Consider the following 18,603-nt stretch of genomic DNA (forward strand, 5'->3'; position numbering starts at 1 on the left):
CAGACAATAATGAACCACAAGCTTGATTATACATCTTTTAGACAGCTAATCAACGACTTCGTTGGGGACTTCTCAAGACACCAGTTCAGCCGAGGTATAGGGAGATTAGAGTCTTTGTGGTAAAGGCTAGAACCAAAGGCGCAGCATTCTCTGATTCGGAAGACTCGAACTTGTCTGTGATGTTTTGATTAGGATCACCAAGAAGAATGAACTGCAGGAGCTTCACCCTCAATCAGACCGGATGCGCACTAAACCTAGCGTTCAGCCTGGAGGAAGATTAGTGGCCTCTCAACCGGTGTTGATCATATACAGCCTGCTATAGAAGAAATCATTCACAGTTAGAGTAGACAGTAAGACAGGATTGATCCAGAAGAATAAAGCATCTCCAAGGCCTTAACCATCTTCTTATCACTGAATCCACCATCAACTGAGTAATATTTTATTTATTTTACTTTTATGTGCTTAAACAACCAAACAACTTTTCTATCCGCCTGACTAAGATTTATAAGGTGTCCATAGCTTGCTTCAAGCCAACAATCCTCGTGGGATCGACCTTGACTCACTCAGGTATTACTTGGACGACCCAGTGCACTTGCTGGTTCAGTTATGCGAAGTTTAATTCCGCGCAACGATACACACACACACACACACACAAACACACATAGCAAAATATTACAAACTAGCATCCAAACTCTGCTTGCAGAGAAAATCCAGACGCCTAGCGAGGTGTCTCTCGACCTACATATGAAAAAGGCAACATATGTAAGGAATGAGAACTGGAAGTTCTCAGCATGGAAAAGGTGCACACGTATATAAGATATAAGGTCCTGGGAAAGCTAGAGGTGATCCTAGAACTCCGACACTCAGATTAAAAACTTAGAGTTATAGATTAAACCAGAAACAAGGTAAACTATCTAAGGTACTTAGGTTTCAATCCAAATATAACGTAATCCCCACAATTCTTACTCTCCTCCAACCCTCCAAAACTCCGGTGGAACAATCCTCGTCACTCCTCTGCCAGACGAGGGATCTCTCAATTGCATAGACAAATAATACAGACAAAGAAAACACAGATAGAATGCATTTACAATAGGTAGAACATATAGCAAGTAAGCATAGTTAATCAAATAGGCAAACTCAAGTAATGCACAATCAATCAAAACAGATAAATGCATATGATGTATGCCTACCTTATGGCCGATGAGTCCCATCTGTCAGTTATAAAGCCAAACCCGACATGTTCGGTAGCTAACCCTGGACAGAACACCAAACACGGAGCAAGTGGGACAATGCCGCAACCCTTGCATCTTATCCGCGTACTCGGAGCAGGGGGCAACTTCACCCATGCCTTTTACCCAGGTGGTGCTACAGTTCTCAACCTAAAGCAAGCGGCGATAGAACTCAACCCTTGTATCTTACCCAGAGTCTCGAACTCTTACTAGGAGCAAGTGGATAACACCACTGCATCTTACCCAGAGTCTCATTCAAAAATTCATTCTTATTAACATTACAATTCATTCACATTCATTCAATTTCATTATCAAACTCAGTTTTCATCATTCTTCTTCCTCATCTCTTTCTCGGAGCAAGTGGACAACACCACTGCCTCTTACTCGGGGTCACATATATCATTCATTTATAAATCATCACTTCCGCACTTCCTCAAACACAATTCATTACTTCAAAACCTCTCTTCATCGTCAAGTTAACTCCTTCTCTAAGTTTATCCCTCTCCCTATGAGTAAAAACAAAATTTGGGACTTTATAAGGCAACTATAGAGGTTTGGAAGTTAGAAAATATGTTGAAATCACAAAAATCTACTTTTCTCCAAAAACAGGGATTCTGCATACACATGCCTCGCGTATGCGCGGGTGTTATTTGTCCAACTCACGTATGCGACTAGTGTCTGCGTTCACAAGCCCCTTGGACACAGGAGATGTCTCGCATCGCGTGGCACTTGCCTACGTACGCAAGCCTGTAAAACTCCCCTCTCGCGTACGCATGCACACGCTCATGTACGCGAGACGTCTGGACAAAGCCGAATGTCCATGTCACGTGTGTATCCGCGTACGCGAGTCCTCCATGAAGATTAAAAAGCTGCTAAGTTCTACATAATTCACTTTTGCTCACCAAACTTCCAATGTGCATAATGCTTTTGTTAAAAATCATTTTTAGTCTATTCTTCAAACAGTAAACTTCACGGACCCAATTTTCTTTTAAAATAAGTTTAGAAAAGATTGAGGGTCTGGAAGCCGAGTTATGGCCTGTCGAAGTTCGGTCAAAAATCAACTTTTGCAAAGAATTGACAAACCTCTATTTTACCAATCTTCTTTCTCAAAACCAATGGTTTCACAGTTGAAAACAACACTAAACATGCTTAATACCATTCTATGTCATTTCTATCTCTTTCACACAAACCAATCACTCAATTATGTTCAATTTCCTTCCACGCAATCCAACATTCCAAACAACATAACTCATGCTCATCATAATACATTATCATCATTCGTTAACTCATTCTCAACATAATTCCATATTTCCATCAAGGTTACTGAACATTAACATACTTACACATTCTAACCTATCCTATAGTCATCTAGCATACGTTTTCACGAAATATTATATATTATCTACAAGAAACCAAAACCATACCTTTTTCGATTCCTCCCTAATGATCGGAACGTCACAAGTACCACCATTCCACCAATGTCCTAAGCACCAAAGGCTCTCCAAACAGGAACCCAGGCACCAAGACCCAATAATCAAGCTCCCAACATCATCAATGAACTCCAAATCAACAAAATTCAATATATTTCCACAACATATTACTATAATCAATATCGAAGCTTACTAACTCACAATCCATAGGAGGTTTGAGGATTCTTACCTTACCCATACACCAATGGAACAAAACCCAATAATTTTCTCAAGTTAGTTTGATCCTAAAATACCAAAACATCATAAATCTCAATATCCAATTACAAAATTTCAAAAATTGTGAAAAAGAGAGACTGAAGGTGAAGTTGTGATATCCTTACCAAATTGGTTAGTGGAATTTGTAGAGTTCAATGCGGTGATCGCGTAGCCACAAATGGTGCGGCGATTAGAGCTCTGGATTGAGAGATATGGTGAAATGAAGTTGAGGCTAGGGTTGGAAGCTCTCCCCTTTTCTCCCTTTCAAGTTTCCAACGTGAAGCATAATTAGGGAAGGGAGGAAGGGCTGATGCCATTAAGTGAAGGTGTATTGGGTTGGACCCTGGGCCTAATGTGGACTCGGTTCAATCGGTTCGGCTCGTTGGTTCGGTTTTGGGCCAAATTTTTTAAAATTAGTGTTAAAATTCATGTTTTAATTATTTATACTTCATTAAAATATAAAATTTAAATTTCTAATTTTTTTGAATAATAATTAATTTATTGACTAATTATTTACTAATTTCGCGGATTTTATGATGCATGTGCATCATGATGTGTGTTTTCTATGCTTTTTCATATAAGAAATCAATACATAATACTTAATTATGGAGTGTTTTAGTGCTTAAATTGAATATTTTTTTGATCCTTTTGATTTGATGAATTTTATAGAAAATAATAAAAAAAGAAGCAAAAGCACAAAACAAGCTAGCTAAAAAGAAGAACGGAGGAAGTCTTAGGCACACTTTGAAACTTAGGATACGCTTTGGAACCTTAGGCCACGCTTTCATGAAGCATGCCAAAGGCGTTAAGAACGCCACAAACCAAAGCACCTTCTCAAAGTGGCACTGGCGATGTGAACCAATGCGTACAAGGCGTTACTAATTGAAGGGTATTTACAAATTTGATTAATTAATATTATTAATATTATTGATATTATCATTAATATTATTAATATTAATAAACAGTTACTAACCATTTAGTACCATTTGGTTGAAGGGACACAACCTTTTAAGGATTGTGTATGTTCAAAACATTGTGTCTATTGGCTAAAGCGACACAACTCTTTAAGAGTTGTGTATGTTCAAAATATTGTATTTATTGACAATAGAAAAGACACAACCATTTGTATACGTAACAAATCATAATTGCTACGTGCAATCTGTATAAATAAGTCCTTGTCCACTATTTCAGAAAAAAAAAAGTACTAAGTGTACATTTTAATCAACTATTAAGAGTTTTTCTTTGTTCAAAAGAGTTGAGAATTTCTTACTGTTGCTAATTAAGAAATTCTTAGGTTTCATTGTATCCTGGGAGAGTATTGTCATCAACCCTATAGCAACTAAGTGTAGGGACAAATATCTCTCTAAAGAAAGCGATCTAATCGTGCCTTGAAAACCACTACACAAATATAAGATTTTGTCATCTTCTCATAATAATATACCCAACAATTTTAGAGAGATATTAGTTGAAGATGGCACAAGATCAAAACACCCCCTTCAAGGTCATGAATCAAGAGTTTGTCAAGTTAGATCGCTTTGATGGAATAAACTTCAATCGTTGAAAAGACAAGATGATGTTTCTTCTTTCGATTCTCAATCTTGCATATGTGATTGACCCAAAGGCTATATCAATTGCCAATGCTGCTGGAAATTTCACACTGGAAGAGGAAGAAAATATTGTTCAATTGAAGAAGAAACGTGATGGAGATACTATTGTATGTCGAGGTCACATGTTAATTCAATCACCATTGGAGATTTGGAAATCTTTGGAAGAAAAGTACAATACTAAACGACAAGGAACAAATAAGTTTATTATGATAAAATATTTTGAATTTATTATGAATGATACTATGCCTGTCATGGATCAAATTCATGAATTACAAATCCTTGTAAGTAGACTTCGTGATCTACAAGTGGTGATCCCTGAATCACTACAAGGTGAAGAATAGTTTTTTAATGAATTTGATCACTTTTGTGAATTATTTTGTGGTATTGTGCATGAATATTTTGCTCCATATACTCCGCAACAAATAGTTTGGCGGAAAGGAAAAGAAAGAAAAAAAAAACATACCTTAGTGGATATGGTTAATTCAATGTTACTAAATGCAAAATTATCTTACAATTTATAGGGTGAAGCATTATTGACATCATGTCATATCCATAATAGGATACCATCAAGACATAGAAAGGTTTCTTCTTATGAAATTTGGAAAGGAAGGAAACCTAATTTAAATTATCTTAAAGTGTGGGGGTGTTTAGCCTTTTATCGAGTTCCTGATCAAAAGAGAACCAAATTGGGGCCAAGAGCCATAAAAGGCACTTTTATAGGATATGCTGAAAATTTTAAAGCATATAAATATTAGACTTAGTGTCTAATGTAGTTGTTGAATCAAGAAAGGTAGAATTTATTGAAAATAAATTTATCAATTATTCAACTTCTAATTTAGAATATCCCCAAAATGATACTAATGTCTCACAAGAAATTTATATGAAGCAACCGGAAGGCTATGTGCAACCCAAAAATGAAAAAAAAGTTTGCAAATTAATTAAGTCTTTGTATGGGCTAAAACAAGTGCCTAAACAATGGCATGAGAAGTTTGATTCAGTGGTGTTATCAAATGGCTTCTCACATAATAGTGCGGATAAATGTATTTACTCAAAATTTACTAAAGATTATGGAGTAATCATTTGTTTATATGTTGATGATATGTTAATCATCAGAACAAATTTAGAAGGAATTCGAATAACAAAGGAGTATCTAACTTCTAAATTCAAGATGAAGGATTTGAATGAAGTTGATACAATATTAGGCATAAAGGTGGATAAGAATGAAGTTGACTTTACTTTAAGTCAATCTCATTATATCAAAAAGGTATTGGAAAAGTTTGATCATCTCACAATTAAAGAATCCAATACGCCGTATGATCCTAATCTTAAATTAGAAGGAAACATGGGAAGACCTATAGCACAATTAGAATATGCTAGTGCTATAGGAAGTTTAATGTATGCAATGCATTGTACTAGACCTGATAGAGCATTTGCTGTGTGCAAATTATCAAGGTTTACAGGAAAGCCTAGCAATCAACATTGTAAAGCTATAACAAGAGTTCTTGGTTATCTCAAGAAAACCATAAACTAGGGATTATATTATAGTGATTATCCCGCAGCTTTAGAAGGTTATTCTGACGCAAGTTGGATTACAAATCTTAGTGACAACAAATCCACTTCAGGATGGATTTTCACCATAGGTGGTGGAGCAATAAGTTGGGCCTCAAAGAAACAAACATGTATTACACATTCTACTATGGAGGCTGAGTTTGTAGCTTTATCAGCCGCAGGTAAAGAAGCAGAATGGTTAAGAAATTTGTTATATGATATAAAACTGTGGCCACAGCAGATGACAGCCATTTCAATTTTCTGTGATAGTGAATCAACCATGTCTCGAGCATATAATAAGGTTTATAATGGAAAGTCTAGACATATAAGTTTGAGACATGAGTTTGTGAGGCAACTAATAGATGGTGGTGTAATTACCATCACTTATGTAAGATCTCAAGATTGACTAAAGGTTTGTCAAGGGATAAAATCAAAGAGACTACTGCTAAAATGGGATTAAAACCTATTATTGCTAAATAATGGGAACCCAACCTTATTCTAGTAGACCACTAGTTTCAAGGTTTAATGGGTAATAACAAGTTATTTAGCAATTAGAGCACTAAGGTATAGGATTTAGTGCTATTTACAATAAATTAGGAGGGTGAGTTTAAACTCTTAATGGAATGATAATATTATCTATCAAAAGATTCCACCTATATGAATATAAGAGTGGTGCCACTCTAATCGAGAATTTTAGAGGTTTTATTCTCGTAAATATTCATGAAACCAGGATGAGCACAAGGCCATATAAGTGCTTAAAATTGTAAACTCTTGAACTTGGAGGGTATAAGTAACGTGTGTGATTTTTGGTACTAGCATATAAAATATATGTTTAATCGATTAGACACCTATTACTTAGTTAGAACTTTAAAATTTACACTAAAAGAATGTTTAATCTTAGTGACACATTCTTTATGCATATACTTGTATGAGATTTAAATTTTGTAAATAGTGGGGGATTGAAGGGTGGTGCACGAATTGTGAATCACACTCTTCGCAACTCGTACCACTAACCAGCAAGTGCACTGGGTCGTCCAAGTAATACCTTACGTGAGTAAGGGTCAATCCCACGGAGATTGTTGGTTTGAAGCAATCTATGGTTATCTTGTAATTCTTAGTCAGGATATCAATTATAATTATCAGTTTGGATTGTGAAAAATAAAAGAGCATGAATTAAATACTTGTTATGCAGTAACGGAGAATATGTTGGAGTTTTGGAGATGCTTTGTCTTCTGAATCTCTGCTTTCTCCCTGTCTTCTTCTTCACGCATGCAAGGTTTCTCCTATGGCAAGCTGTGTGTTGGTGGATCACCGTTGTTAATGCCTACCATCCATCCTCTCAGTGAAAAAGGTCCAGGTGCGCTATCACCGCACGGCTAATCATCTGTCGGTTCTCACTCATGCTGGAATAGGATCCATTGATCCTTTTGCGTCTGTCACTACGCCCAACCCTTGTGAGTTTGAAGCTCGTCACAGTCATCCAATCCCTGAATCCTACTCGGAATACCACGGACAAGGTTTAGACTTTCCGGATTCTCAGGAATGCTGCCAATGGATTCTAGCTTATACCACGAAGATTCTGATTAAGGAATCCAAGAGATATTCATTCAATCGAAGGTAGAACGGAGGTGGTTGTCAGGCACATGTTCATAGGTTGAGAATGGTGATGAGTGTCACGGATCATCACATCCATCATATTGAAGTGCGAATGAACATCTTAGATAGAAACAAACGTGTTTGAATAGAAAACAGAAATAGTTGCATTAATTCATCGAGACACAGCAGAGCTCCTCACCCCCAACAATGGAGTTTAGAGACTCATGCCATCAAAGAGTACAAAGTTCAGATCTAAAATGTCATGAGGTACAAAATAAATCTCTAAAAGTTGTTTAAATACTAAACTAGTAACCTAGGTTTACAGAAAATGAGTAAACTAAGATAGATAGTGCAGAAATCCACTTCTGGGGCCCACTTGGTGTGTGCTGGGGCTGAGACTTAAGCTTTACACATGCCTAGGCTGTTTCTAGAGTTAAACGCCAGGTTGTAACCTGTTTCTGGCGTTTAACTCCAACTTGTAACCTGTTTCTGGCGTTTAACGCCAGAATGCAACATGGAACTGGCGTTGAACGCCAGTTTACATCGTCTATCCTTGAACAAAGTATGGACTATTATATATTGCTGGAAAGCCCTGGATGTCTACTTTCCAACGCAATTGAGAGCGCGCCAATTGGAATCCTGTAGCTCCAAAAAATCAATTCCGAGTGCAGGAAGGTTAGAATCCAACAACATCAACAGTCCTTTTTCAGCCTGAATCAGATTTTTGCTCAGCTCCATCAATTTCAGCCAGAAATTACCTGAAATTAAAGAAAAACACACAAACTCATAGTAAAGTCCAGAAATGTGATTTTTATTTAAAAACTAATAAAAATATAATAAAAAGTGACTAAAACATATTAAAAACTACCTAAAAACAATGCCAAAAAGCGTATAAATTATCCGCTCATCACAACACCAAACTTAAATTGTTGCTTGTCCCCAAGCAACTAAAAACAAAGTAGGATAAAAAGAAGAGAATATACAATGAATTCCAAAAACATCTATGAAGATCAATCTTAATTATATGAGCGGGGCTATTAGCTTTTTGCTTCTGAACAGTTTTGGCATCTCACTTTATCCTTTGAAGTTCAGGATGATTGGTATCTATAGGAACTCAGAATTCAGATAGTGTTATTGATTCTCCTAGTTCAGTATGTTGATTCTTGAACACAGCTACTTTATGAGTCTTAGTCGTGGCCCTAAGCACTCTGTTTTCCAGTATTACCATCGGATACATACATGCCACAGACACATAACTGGGTGAACCTTTTCAGATTGTGACTCAGCTTTGCTAAAGTCCCCAATTAGAGGTGTCCAGGGTTCTTAAGCACACTCTGTTTTTGCTTTGGACCTCGACTTTAACCGCTCAGTTTCAAGTTTTCACTTGACACCTTCACGCCACAAGCACATGGTTAGGGACAGCTTGGTTTAGCCGCTTAGGCCAGGATTTTATTCCTTTAGGCCCTTCTATCCACTGATGCTCAAAGCCTTGGATCCTTCTTATTACCCTTGCCTTTTGGTTTTAAGGGCTATTGGCTTTTTTGCTCTTGCCTTTTGGTTTAAAGAGCTTTTGGCTTTTTTTGCTTGCTTTTTCTTTTTCTTGCTCTCTTTTTTTTTCTTTTTTTTTCTGCAAGCTTTGTTCTTCACTGCTTTTTCTTGCTTCAAGAATCATTTTTATGATTTTTCAGATTATCAAATAACATTTCTCCTTTCTCATCATTCTTTCAAGAGCCAACAATTTTAAGATTCATAAACAACAAATTCAAAAGACATATGCACTGTTCAAGTATTCATTCAGAAAACAAAAAGTATTGCCACCACATCAAAATAATTAAACTATTTTAAAATTCAAAATTCATGTACTTCTTTTTCTTTTTTAGAAAACATTTTTCATTTAAGAAAGGTGATGGATTCATAGGACATTCATAACTTTAAGACATAGACACTTAAATACTAATGATCATGTGATAAGACACAAACATAAACATAAAGCATAGTAAATGAGAAATAGAGAAAAATAAATAGACAAAGAGATTAAGGAACGGGTCCACCTTAGTGAGGATGGCGTCTTCCTCTTCTTGAAGAACCAATGGTGCTCTTGAGCTCCTCTATGTCTCTTCCTTGCCTTTGTTGCTTCATCCCTAGTGATTTTGGTGCTCCTATCCTTAGTTGCTCCCAATAGTTGTGTGGAGAAAAATGTATCCCTTGAGGCATCTCAGGGATTTCTTGGTGAGGGAATTCTTCATGCTCTTGTTGAGGTCCCTGAGTGGGCTCTCTTATTGTGCAGTCAAATGCTTTAATACTGAGCTATGGACCCTTGAGATAAATCTTTCCATCTCCCATGACTCGAAGGTGGAAGCTTTTGTCTTCCCTTTCCTCTTTCTAGAGGTTTCTCTGGCCTTAGGTGCCATAAATGGTTATGAAAAAACAAAAAGCAATGCTTTTACCACACCAAACTTAGAAGGTTTGCTCGTCCTCGAGAAAAAGAAGAAAGAAGTGAGTAGAAGAAGAAGAAAATGGAGGAGATGGATGTGTGTGAATGGTTTGAATTTGAGTGGGTGGGTGTAGGTGGGTTGTATGATGGTTTTGAAGGAGTAATGGAGGTGATTGGTGGAGGGTATTTGGGGAAGAGTGTTATGAAAAGGTGGGAAGAGTAGAGAAGAAGAGGTGGAGTAGGTGGGGATCTTATGGGTTCCACAGATCCTGTGAGAATCCTGTGGGGTCCACAGATCCAGTGGGGTCAAGGACTTAACATCCCTGCTCCAATTAGGCATGTAAAATGCCCTTAGCATGCATTTCTGGCGTTAAATGCCAGCTTGCTGCTTGTTTTGGCATTAAATGCCCAAATGTAGCCTATTTCTGGCGTTTAACGCCAGGTTGATGCTTGTTTCTGGCGTTAAACGCCAGCTTGGTGCTTGTTTCTGGTGTTAAACGCCAGACAGATGCTTGTTTCTGGTGTTTAAACGCCAGAGTGCTCCTCCTCTAGGGTGTGCTGTTTCTTCTGCTGTTTTTGATTCTGTTTTTGATTTTTTAGTAGTTTTTGTGACTTCACATGATCATCAACCTAAAGAAAACATAAAATAGCAATAGAAAATAAATAGATATAATTAAATGACATTCGGTTGCCTCCCAACAAGCGCTTCTTTAATGTCTTTAGCTGGGCCTTGCTGAGCTTTTAATCTAGCCTCAGCCTTGAGCATTCTTGCTCAATATTGCCTTCAAGATAATGCTTGATTCTCTGTCCATTAACAATGAACTTCTTATCAGAATCAATCAGCTTTTGTGATGATAAGAACATCACCTTGAAACTCTAGAATTCATTCTTAAAAATTCTGAAAAGTACCTAATCTAAGCAACAAGATGAACCGTCAGTTGTCTAAACTCGAACAATCCCCGGCAACGGCGCCAAAAACTTGGTGCACGAAATTGTGATCATCAACAATGGCGCCAAAGGACTTGGAGCTCTCAAACGTGAATCACACTTTGTCACAATTCCGCACAACTAACCAGCAAGTGCACTGGGTCGTCCAAGTAATACCTTACGTGAGTAAGGGTCGATCCCACGGAGACTGTCGGCTTGAAGCAAGCTATGGTCACCTTGTAAATCTCAGTCAGGCTAATTCAGATGGTGATGGAGAATTGATAATTAAAAGATAAATAAAACATAAAATAAAGATAGAGATACTTATGTGATTCTTTGGTTGGAATTTCAGATAAGCGTATGAAGATGCTTTGTTCCTCCTGAACCTCTGCTTTCCTATTACCTTCTTCCAATCATTCATACTCCTTTCCATGGCAAGCTTTATGTTGGGCATCATCGTTGTCAAATGGCTACTTCCCGTCCTCTCAGTGAAAACGTTCCAAATGCGCTGTCACCGCACAGCTAATCATCTGTCGGTTCTCGATCATGTTGGAATAGGATCCATTGATCATTTTGCATCTGTCACACGCCCAACAATCGCGAGTTTGAAGCTCGTCACAGCCATCCCTTCCCAGATCCTACTCAGAATACCACAGACAAGGTTTAGACATTCCAGATCTCAGGAATAGCCACCAATAATTCTAGCCTATACCATGAAGGTTCAAATCTTAGATTAGAAACCCAAGAGATACGCATTCAAGCCATTGCTAGTAGAACAGAGGTGGTTGTCAGGCACATGTTCATAGGTGAGAATGATGATGAGTGTCACGGATCATCACATTCATAAAGTTGAAGAACAAATGAATATCTTGGAGAAGAAATAGACTTGAGTTGAATAGAAAAACAATAGTACTTTGTATTAATTCATGAAGAACAGCAGAGCTCCACACCTTAATCTATGGTGTGTAGAAACTCCACCGTTGAAAATACATAAGTGATAATAGTGTAAGCATGGCCGAATGGCCAGCATCCAAGGTCTAGGGACTAGACGTCCAAAGATCTGTGTCTAAATATGAAAATACAATAGCAAAAGGTCCTATTTATAGAGAACTAGTAGCCTAGGGTTTACAGAAATCAGTAATTAACGCAGAAATCTTCTTCCGGGCCCACTTGGTGTGTGCTTGGGCTGAGCATTGAAGCTTCCATATGTAGAGACTTTTCTTGGAGTTAAACGCCAGCTTTTGTGCCAGTTTGGGTGTTTAACTCCAGCTTTTGTGCCAGTTTTGGAGTTAAACGCCAGAATTCTTGAGCTGACTTGGAACGCCAGTTTGGACCATCAAAGCTTGGGCAAAGTATAGACTATTATACATTGCTGGAAAGCCCAGGATGTCTACTTTCTAACGCAATTAAGAGCGCACCAATTGGGCTTCTATAGCTCCAGAAAATCCACTTCGAGTGCAGGGAGGTCAGAGTCCAACAGCATTTGCAGTCCTTTTTCAGCCTCTGAATCAGATTTTTACTCAGGGTTCTTAAGCACACTCTTCTTTTTGCTTTGGACCTCGACTTTAACCGCTCAGTCTCAAGTTTTCACTTGACACCTTCACGCCACAAGCACATGGTTAGGGACAGCTTGGTTTAGCCACTTAGGCCAGGATTTTATTCCTGTGGGCCCTCCTATCCACTGATGCTCAAAGCCTTGGATCCTTTTTATCACCCTTGCCTTTTGGTTTAAAGGGGTATTGGCTTTTTCTGCTTGCTTTTCTTTTCTTTTCTCTTTTTTTTTTGCAAGCTTTTCACTATTTTTTCTTGCTTCAAGAATCAATTTTATGATTTTTTAGATCATCAGATAACATTTCTCCTTTTCCTATCATTCTTTCAAGAGCCAACAATTTTAACATTCATAAACAATCAAATTCAAAAATATGCACTATTCAAGCATTCATTCAGAAAGACAATAGTTTTGCCACCACATCAAAATAATTAAACTGTTTTAAAATTTGAAATTCATGCACTTCTTTTTCTTTTTTAATTAAAAACATTTTTCATTTAAGAAAGGTGATGGATTCATTTTCATAACTTCAAGGCATAGACACTAAGACACTAATGATCATGTAATAAAGACACAAACATAAACATAAAGCACAATTTTCGAAAAACAGAAAATAAAGAACAAAGAAATTAAAGAACGGGTCCACCTTAGTGATGGCGGCTTGTTCTTCCTCTTAAAGATCTTATGGAGTGCTTGAGCTCCTCAATGTCTCTTCCTTGCCTTTGTTGCTCCTCTCTCATGGTTCTTTGGTCTTCTCTAATTTCATGGAGGAGGATGGAATGCTCTTGGTGCTCTACCCTTAGTTGTCCCATGTTGGAACTTAATTCTCCTAGGGAGGTGTTGATTTGCTCCCAATAGTTTTGTGGAGGAAATTGCATCCCTTGAGGCATCTCAGGGATTTCATGATGAGGAAATTCCTCATGCTCTTGGTGAGGTTCTCTCACTTGCTCCATCCTTTTCTTAGTGATGGGCTTGTCCTCATCAATGAGGATGTCTTCCTCTATGTCAATTCCAGCTGAATTGCAGAGGTGACAAATGAGATGAGGGAAGGCTAACCTTGCCACAGTGGAGGACTTGTCTGCCACCTTGTAGAGTTCTTGGGATATAACCTCATGAACTTCTACTTCCTCTCTAATCATGATGCTATGAATCATGATAGCCCGGTCTATAGTAACTTCAGATCGGTTGCTAGTAGGAATGATTGAGCGTTGGATGAACTCCAACCATCCCCTAGCCATGGGCTTGAGGTCATGCCTTCTTAGTTGAACCGACTTCCCTCTTGAATCTCTCTTCCATTGAGCGCCCTCTTCACATATGTCCATGAGGACTTGGTCCAACCTTTGATCAAAGTTGACCCTTCTAGTGTAGGGGTGTGCATCTCCTTGCATCATGGGCAAGTTGAACGCCAACCTTACATTTTCCGGACTGAAATCTAAGTATTTCCCTCGGACCATTGTAAGCCAATTCTTAGGATCCAGGTTCACACTTTGATCATGGTTCTTGGTGATCCATGCATTGGCATAGAACTCTTGAACCATTAAGATTCCGACTTGTTGAATGGGGTTGGTGAGAACTTCCCAACCTCTTCTTCGGATCTCATGCCGGATCTCCGGATATTCGCCCTTTTTGAGCTTAAAAAGGACCTCGGGGATCACCTTCTTCTTGGCCACAACTTCATAGAAGTGGTCTTGATGCACCCTTGAGGGGAATCTCTCCATCTCTCATGACTCGGAGGTGGAAGCTTTTGCCTTCCCTTTCCTCTTTCTAGAGGTTTCTCCGACCTTTGGTGCCATAAATGGTTATGGAAAAACAAAAAGTTTTAGCTTTTACCACACCAAACTTAGAAGGTTGCTCGTCCTCGAGCAAAAGAAGAAAGAAGAGAGTAGAAGAAGAAGAAATAGAGGAGATGGAGGGGGCTATGTGTTTCGGCCAAGGGGGATAGGTGGTGTGTATGTTGTGTGAAAATGAAGGAGTGAAGATGGGTTTATATAGGAATGGAGAGGGGGTTTGGGTTCGGCCATATAGGGTGGGTTTGGGAGGGAAAGTGGTTTGAATTTGAATGGTAAGGTATGTGGGGTTTTATGAAGGATGGATGTGAGTGGTGAAGAGAATGGTGGGATTTGATAGGTGAGGGTTTTTTTGGGGAAGAGGTATTGAGGTGATTGGTGAATGGGTGAAGAAGAGAGAGAGAGGTGGGGTAGGTGGGGATCCTGTGGGGTCCACAGATCCTGATGTGTCAAGAATTTCTCATCCCTACACCATGTGGCATGTAAAACACCCCTTGCTGCTAATCCTGGCATTAAACGCCAGGCTACTGCCCATTTCTGGCGTTTAACGCCAGCTTCTTGCCCATTCCTGGCGTTAAACGCCAGTCTGGTGCCCATTTCTGGCGTTAAACGCCCAGAATGGTGCCAGACTAGGCGTTTAACGCCCATTCTGCTACCCTTACTGGCGTTTAAACGCCCGTAAGTTTCTCCTCCAAGGTGTTCTATTTTTCATTCTGTTTTTCCTTCTATTTTTACTTTTTCAATTGTTTTTATGACTTCTTATGATCATCAACCTACAGAAAACATAAAATAACAAAAAAAATAGAAATTTAACATAGATAAGTAAAGATTGGGTTGCCTCCCAACAAGCGCTTCTTTAATGTCAATAGCTTGACAGTGGGCTCTCATGGAGCCTTACAGATGTTTAGAGCAATGTTGGAACCTCCCAACACCAAACTTAGAGTTTGAATGTGGGGGTTCAACACCAAACTTAAAGTTTGGTTGTGGCCTCCCAACACCAAACTTTGAGTTTGACTGTGGGGGCTCTGTTTGACTCTGTATTGAGAGAAGTTCTTCATGCTTTCTCTTCATGGTGACAGAGGGATATTCTTGAGCTTTAAACACAAGGGAGTTTTCATTCACTTGAATGATCAATTCTCCTCTGTCAACATCAATTACAGCTTTTGCTGTGGCTAGGAAGGGTCTGCCAAGGATGATGGATTCATCCATACACTTCCCAGTCTCTAGGATTATGAAATCAGCAGGGATGTAATGGCCTTCAACTTTTACCAAGACATCCTCTACAAGTCCATAAGCCTGTTTCTTTGAATTGTCTTCCATCTCCAGTGAGATTCTTGCAGCTTGTACCTCAATGATCCCTAGCTTCTCCATTACAGAGAGAGGCATGAGGTTTATGGTTGACCCTAGGTCACACAGAGCCTTCTCAAAGGTCATGGTGCCTATGGTACAAGGGATTGATAATTTTCCAGGGTCTTGTCTCTTCAGAGGTAATTTTTGCCTAGTCAAGTCATCCAGTTCTTTGATGAGCGATGGAGGTTCATCCTCCCAAGTCTCATTACCAAACAACTTGTCATTTAGCTTCATGATTGCTCCAAGGTACTTAGCAACTTGCTCTTCAGTAACATCTTCATCCTCTTCAGAGGAAGAATACTCATTAGAGCTCACGAATGGCAGAAGTAAATTCAATGGAATCTCTATGGTCTCAGTGTGAGCCTTAGATTCCCATGGTTCCTCCTTAGGGAACTCCATGGAGGTCAGTAGACGTCCATTGAGGTCTTCCTCAGTAGAAATCACTGCCTCTTCCTCCTCTCCAGGTTTGGCCATGTGAGACGTGTTTATGGCCTTGCACTCTCTCTTTGGATTCTCTTCTGTGTTGCTTGGGAGAGTGCTAGGAGGGAGTTCAATAATTTTCTTACTCAGCTGACCCACTTGTGCCTCCAAATTTCTAATGGAGGACCTTATTTCAGTCATGAAACTTTGAGTGATTTTGATTAGATCAGAGACTATGGTTGGTAAGTCAGAGTAGCTTTGCTTAGAATTCTCTATCTGTTGCTGAGAAGATGATGGAAAAGGCTTGCTATTGCTAAACTTGTTTCTTCCACCATTATTGTTGTTGAAACCTTGTTGGGGTCTCTGTTGATCTTTCCATGAGAGATTTGAATGATTTCTCCACGAAGGATTATAGGTGTTTCCATAGGGTTCTCCCATGTAATTCACCTCTTCCATTGCTAGGTTCTCAGGATCATAAGCTTCTTCTTCAGAGGAAGCTTCCTTAGTACTGCCTGTTGCTGCTTGCATTCCAGACAAACTCTGAGAAATCATATTAACTTGTTGGGTCAATATTTTATTCTGAGCCAATATGGCATTCAAAGTATCAATCTCAAGAACTCCTTTCTTCTGAGCTATCCCATTATTCATAGGATTCCTTTCAGAAGTATACATGAATTGATTATTTGCAACCATTTCAATGAGTTCCTGAGCTTCTGCAGGCATCTTCTTTAGATGAAGAGATCCTCTAGCAGAGCTATCCAATGACATCTTGGATAGTTCAGACAGACCATTATAGAAAATACCTATGATGCTCCATTTAGAAAGCATGTCAGAAGGACACCTTCTGATCAATTGCTTGTATTTTTCCCATGCTTCATAGAGGGATTCTCCTTCCTTCTGTCTGAAGGTTTGGACTTCCACTCTAAGCTTGCTCAATTTTTGAGGTGGAAAGAACTTTGCCAAGAAGGCATTGACTAGCTTTTCCCAAGAGTTCAGGCTTTCTTTAGGTTGTGAATCCAACCATGTCCTAGCTCTGTCTCTTACAGTAAAAGAAAAAAGCATAAGTCTGTAGACTTCAGGGTCAACCCCATTGGTCTTGACAGTGTCACAGATTTGCAAGAATTCAGCTAAGAACTGATGAGGATCTTCCAATGGAAGTTCATGAAACTTGCAATTCTGTTGCATTAGAGAAACTAATTGAGGCTTAAGCTCAAAGTTGTTTGCTCCAATGGCAGGGATTGAGATGCTTCTCCCATAGGTGCAGTAAAGTCACCAAGCACCTTCCTTGCATTGTTGGCATTGTTGTTTTCGGCTGCCATGGTTTCTTCTTCCTTGAAAAGCTCTGTTAGGACCTCTAAAGAGAAATGTTCTTTAGCTTCTCTTAGCTTTCTCTTCAAGGTCCTTTCAGGTTCAGGATCAGCTTAAAGAAGTATGCCTTTATCTTTGCTTCTGCTCATATGAAAGAGAAGAGAACAAGAAAGTAGGGAATCCTCTATGTCACAGTATAGAGATTCCTTGAGGTGTCAGAGGAAAAGAAGAATAGAAGGAGGAGGTAGATGGAAGAGAATTCGAACATATAAAGAAGGATAGAGTTCGAATTTCACCTTGAGGAAGAGTGTTAGTCCCTTAAATAGAAGGATGTGAGAAGAGGGGAAGAATTTTTGAAAATTAAAGTAAAAGATTTTGAAATAATTAAAAGAAAATTTTGAAAATTTGATTGATGATTTTCGAAAACTAAGATTAGGAAAGAAATTAAGTGATTTTTGAAAAAGGTTTTGAAATTAAAAATTAAAAAGATATGATTGAAAATTAATTTTGAAAAAGATGTGATTGAAGAGATATGATTGAGAAGATATGATTGAAAATCAAGTTAAAAAGAGAAAGTTTTAAAATTAAAGTTGATTACTTGACTAACAAGAAATTAAAAGATATGATTCTTAAAATTTAAAATTTGATCCTTTCTTAATAGGCAAGTAATAACTTGAAAGTTTTGAAGTAAATCATTAATTTTAGCAAGGATTTTCGAAAATAGTAATAAATAAAAAATGAAAAGAAATTGATTTTGAAGAGATATGATTGAAAAGATATGATTTGAAAAAGATTTGATTTTAAAAAATTATGAAGATTTGAAAAAAATTTGAATTAAAAACAAAATCTTCCCTCTAGTGTCATCCTGGTGTTAAACGCCCAGAATGGCATCCATTCTGGCGTTTAACGCCCAAAACTCTACCTTTTTGGGCATTGAATGCCCAGCCAGGTACCCTGGCTGGCGTTTAAACGCCAGTTTTCCTTCTTCACTGGGCGTTTTGAATGCCCAGCTTTTTCTGTTTGATTCCTCTGCTGAATGTTCTGAATCTTCAATTCTCTGTATTATTGACCTGAAAAGATACAACTTTGAAAATATTTTTGAACTTTTAATGATGAAAAATAACAAAAAATGCAACTAAGATCAAATGAACAATGCATGCAAG

General features: G+C 38.3%; 1 non-coding gene across 1 annotated transcript; it reads left to right on the forward strand.

Moving 5' to 3' along the window:
• The first annotated feature begins 16,954 nt into the window (after nt 1-16,954).
• On the forward strand, nt 16,955-17,062 carry LOC112781769 (small nucleolar RNA R71). Its single transcript, XR_003192529.1, has one exon. It is a non-coding gene; the product is annotated as a small nucleolar RNA R71 (small nucleolar RNA).
• Nucleotides 17,063-18,603: the final 1,541 nt, after the last annotated feature.

This window comes from Arachis hypogaea, chromosome 19, assembly GCF_003086295.3.
Source record: "Arachis hypogaea cultivar Tifrunner chromosome 19, arahy.Tifrunner.gnm2.J5K5, whole genome shotgun sequence".
NCBI classification, from domain to species: Eukaryota; Viridiplantae; Streptophyta; class Magnoliopsida; order Fabales; family Fabaceae; genus Arachis; species Arachis hypogaea.